This window comes from Stenella coeruleoalba (assembly GCF_951394435.1).
Source record: "Stenella coeruleoalba genome assembly, chromosome: 3".
In the NCBI taxonomy this organism is placed as follows: Eukaryota; Metazoa; Chordata; class Mammalia; order Artiodactyla; family Delphinidae; genus Stenella; species Stenella coeruleoalba.
The window spans coordinates 111,771,218-111,776,506 of record NC_137148.1 but is presented as its reverse complement, the minus strand read 5'-3'; positions in this window follow the sequence as shown (position 1 = coordinate 111,776,506).

Genomic DNA, 5,289 nt, shown 5'->3' with positions numbered 1-5,289 from the left:
TTGCCCTCTTTCTTCACCCGGCAATCGGGGCCGGGCGGCCGGCAGCAAGCCCTGCGCCCGCCCAGCGCTTCGTTCCCGGGCCAGAAAGGCCCGGAAGCGTCCTCCTGGAGTGCCCCATCCAGGGTCAGATCCCTTTCCTCATCCATATTATCCTTCCCAGGTTGCCAGATAAAACACAGGATGCCCAGTTAAATTTGAATTTCACATAAACAACGAATAATTTTTACTATAAGAGACCGACCGAGGCTGGGCTGCGGTAGTTTTGCTATAGTAAATTTTCTAGTGGTTCCAGGAGGATCTGACACAGTGGACAACATGCGTGGAAGAGCCCACGTTCTTGATCACCACATTCATCTTTTGGCCAACAACCTCCCTCTCCCCCAACAGTGTAGTAGCAAATATTTTCTTCTTTAAATTATTCTCTCCCATACCTTCCATACTGGTTTTGAAGGTCATGATAAAGCCAATGGGACAGAGGATTAAGGGGATTTAGGCTTAATGAAAAGGAGGCTGATTTGACTCATCTGGACACTCCAACGTGGATGCTCTGTGGTTACAATTCCTTCCTTTTTGTTATGTCCTTTTCCCTCTCTGTGTTTGTGTTTTGGTTGTTTGGACAGATGCACTTACAGATGTTAGACTTGTTGCCTTTCGATAAATACTATATATACACTCTGATGGAAACTCAATAAATACAGCCAACAGAATAGAATGCGAATTTGACTGTCTCGCCACCAGGTGGCACATGCACTTATTTGCAGTGAGAAAATTGCATTCAGGTTTGAAACTTTGATTTTACTTTCGTTTCTAGGGGGTAAAAAAGTTGACATCATCCTCTTCCTTTGGCTGAGATGAACTCTATGCACCAACACCATACAGCCCGGGGATTGTTCATACAAGAATCTGATAATAATTGGAATTGTTCTTCACAGCTACACACCTGCACTCCTGGTGTTTTGTCTCCCCTGATCGGTTTGCATAAATTTTTTTAATCTATTGAGTCATGAGGACCTCTTTGTCTCTCTCTCTCCCTCTATCTCAACAGACAAGTATTTACTTTCATTTAGATCACTGTGGCAAAGTGTATTTTCCAAAGCTTGCCACAAAAATATTCCCCATCCCACATTGCTGCTGTGCAACGTAATTTTGCCACTGGCCCATCAATAGGTAGAATCTAATTCCCCTCCCCTTGAATCTGGGTGGTCCTGTGATTCACATATAACCAAGAGAATGTGGCAGTGTATGAAATGATCCTGTATGACTTCTGAGGCGACACAGCTTTATCCTTTTTTGCTAGAAGGTTTGCACAGGCGTTCTGAGCCACGAAGTAAGTAGATGGACTGTCCTGAGGCTGTATGCTCTGAGGAAGTTCAAACCTAGCTTGCATAGGGAAGCCGTGACACGTCAAGAAGAGAGATGCCTACCATCACCAGCTGAGCCTGGCCCCATGCTGTTGCAGCTTCGGCAACCATTGGACTACTACTGCCTGAGAGACCATAGCCAGAGATGCACAGCTTGAGCTGTTTCCAAATTCCTGACCCACAGAAACAGAAATTTTAAAAATGTCATTTTAAAAATGGTTCTGAAGAACATAGGGGCAGGACAGGAATAAAGATGCAGACGTAGAGAATGGACTTGAGGACAAAGGGAGGGGGAAGGGTAAGCTGGGACGAAGTGAGAGAGTGGCATGGACTTATATATACTACCAAATGTAAAATAGATAGCTAGTGGGAAGCAGCCGCATAGCACAGGGAGATCAGGTCGGCGCTTCGTGTCCTCCTAGAGGAGTGGGAGGGAGACACAAGAGAGAAGGGGATATGGGGATACGTGTATACGTATGGCTGATTCACTTTGTTATAAAGCAGAAGCTAACGCACCATTGCAGAGCAATTATACTCCAATAAAGATGTTGAAAAAAAATTGTTATTTTAAGTCACTAAGTTTTTGGTGATTTTTTAAATAGAATAGATAACTGGATTGTGTTGTTTTGTAATGTAATACCTTTCATCTGAAGAGGATATTTAATTAATAAATCAATACTTTGGGCATGTATTCACATAGTTATTCTTCCAAGCTCCTTTCCTGTCTTTATCATTTTAATTTTGATGGACTTAAGATGACCCAATGTACTCATTATTATTTCATCAATACTGGATATGCTTTGCAGTTATAACAAAAGGAGATTAAACTAAGCTCCTTCAATAATTAAGTAGCCTCCCAAGATATTTAAGAGACTTGTGTCCTGAAGCACAAGGTAGATCAGGCAATGTACAGTAGTTAAGAAAACTCTAAAAACATCACAGGCCATACCCTAAGTTTCATTCCTAATCAAAACCATGCTTTACTTTGATGTACATGAGATGCTACCTGGTATAATCACAAGTATAAACCTCAACTGTAAAACAAGGAGACCTCTGCATTTATTTTTTTTAACGTTTTCTCTTTTTTTAAATTTATTTTATTTTTTTGGCTGCACTGGGTCTTCGTTGCTGTGCGCGGGCTTTCTCTAGTTACGAAGAGCGGGGGCTACTCTTCGTTGCGGTGCGCGGGCTTCTCATTGCGGTGGCTTCTCGTGTTGCGGAGCACGGGCTCTAGAGCGCAGGCTCAGTAGTTGTGGCGCACGGGCTTAGTTGCTCCGCGGCATGTGGGATCTTCCTGGACCAGGGCTCGAACCCCTGTCCCCTGCACTGGCAGGCAGATTCTTAACCACTGTTCCACCAGAGAAGCCCCGACCTCTACATTTCTGATCTGGGTATTAAGCCTTTGGCATTTATGATTTCACTCAGATGGCTTTCTCCCAGAGATACCATTCTTATTTGACTCATTAGGAAACTAAAGCCAGAGAAAATGGCTCAGTGTCACATAGGGAGTTTCTGACACAGCTGAAGCTAGAATATCAATCTGAATTCAAAACTTTTTACACTGATATACAACCAGTAACCCATTTCAAATGTTATCACACTGTTAACCAATACTTCATAATAGCTTGTGTAATAAATATTAGATTTAACTAAATTGTGTTTAAAAGCTAATGAGAAGGATCCTACTGAGAGAGGTTTCAGACACAGGAGAGAGGATAATTTCTGAGGAAAAAGTACGGTGGGATCCAAAGAGGGATAAACTAGAGACAGTAAGAGGAATATTTCCTCCATTGTAATAGGAGGAAAGGATGAATGCAGATAAGCTATTTTCTCTGTCAAGAAGAAAGGTGGTCTGCTGAGAGAGAGCATGTGGTGATCTAAGTATCTAAGGAGAGTGGAGAGTGGAAATCTGAAATAACCTGAATAAAGAATGGCATGAGAGCTGACTAAGGATACTACTAAGATAGTGTTGGGGATCCAGCTGTGGTTGCAAAGCAGGAATTTATCGTGGCAAATGGCACAGTTAAGCATTTTTCTCCAATAGCATTTAGCAGCTCTGGAGTAAAAGGGAACCAAAATTAGCCCAGAGTTAGTGTTTTGCCAGGCTTGCATGATGGAAAGTCCGCGGCAGGGGGATAGGAGGGAGTTAGTTGAAGATAATGATAGTTGCTAATGTCCTAATTGGTATAGTTGTGTCTTAACATCATTTTGAAAGGGAAATCTTATGAATTGGTTATTCCTTAGGTACGTGAGTACTTAGTATAACCTAACAATCATGTACAATCAGTATATTGATTATCTAGTGTTGCATAACAAATTACCCAAAACTTTGTCTTAAAATAGTAATAATCATTTATTATCTCACACCATTTATGTGGGTAAGGAATTCAGAAATGGCTTAGCTGGGTGGTTCTAGCTCAGGATCTCTCATGCAATTGCAATCAAGATGTTGGCTTGGGCTGCAGTTATTTGTAGGCTTGACTGGGGCTGGAAGATCTGCTTCCAAGATGGCAAGTTGACACTGACTGTTAGTAGGATGGCTCAGTTCTTAACCATGTGGATCTCTCCATAGGAGAGTTTCTATGTTCTAATGATATGACAGATGGCTTCCCCCAGACCAAGTGATCCAAGGCAGCAATGCTAAGTGCAGTCCATTATGTCCTAGACTCAAAAATCACACATCGGGACTTCGCTGGTGGTGCAGTGGTTAAGAATCTGCCTGCCAATGCAGGGAACATGGGTTCGATCCCTGGTCCAGGAAGATCCCATATGCCACAGAGCAACTAATCCCGTGCGCCACAACTACTGAGCCCGCGAGCCACAACTACTGAGCCCGCATGCCACAACTACTGAAGCCCATGTGCCTAGAGCCTGTGCTCCACAACGAGAGAACCCACCGCAATGAGAAGCCTGTGCGCCACAACTAGAAAAAGCCCGCACACAGCAACAAAGACCCAACGCAGCCAAAAATAAATAAAATAAATTTTAAAAAAGAAATCACACATCATCATTTCTGCAATATCCTATTGGCTACACATTTTACCATGCAGGAGGGGACAACACAAGGACATAATACCGGGAGGTGAGCATCACTAGGAGCCATATGGGGCTGGCTTACCACAACTGAGTAATAAGATTTGAATACCAATAGTATTAATACTTGATGATGTTATAATAATAAGAAAATAACATAAAAATTACTTATCCAAGCCATTACCTAATGGTCAATTACCTACTTACCTAATATGTTCTTCCTCCCCTATTCAATTCATTGCATCTGATTTTTTTGAGATGTACTTGAGTTTACAACAGATTTGAGAAGTTCTGTTTAGGAAATGCCAAATGCTCAAGCAATAAAGAAATCCATAAATTATGATTCAACTTACTGTGTTTGATAGTATAACCAACATAGCATTTGGAGATACTGATTCACTAATCCCACCTTCAAAATATTAAAACTGACATCAAAATGGTGACTATAAAAAAGGACACGGAGTTCCCTGGTGGTCCAGGGGTTAGGACTCAGGGCTTTCACTACCATGGCCTGGGGTTCAATCCCTGGTTGGGGAACTAAGATTCCACAAGCCCCACGGCATGGCCAAAAAAACCCAAAAGGACAATAGGCTAATATATTTTGTTTTAAAAACTAAAACATGCTTTCTAGCACATGCTAGAATACTCTTTGACATAAATTATAGCAATATTTTTTGGGTCTATTTCTTAAAGCAAAGGAAATAAAAGCAAAATAAACAAGTGGGGCTAATCAGACTTAAAAGCTTTTGCAGAGCAAAGGAAATCATCAACAACCTACTGAATGGGAGAAAATATTTGTGTATGATATGACTGATAAGGGATTAATATGCAAAATATATAAACAGCTAATATAACTCAACATCAAGAAACAAACAACCCAATTAAAAAATGAGCA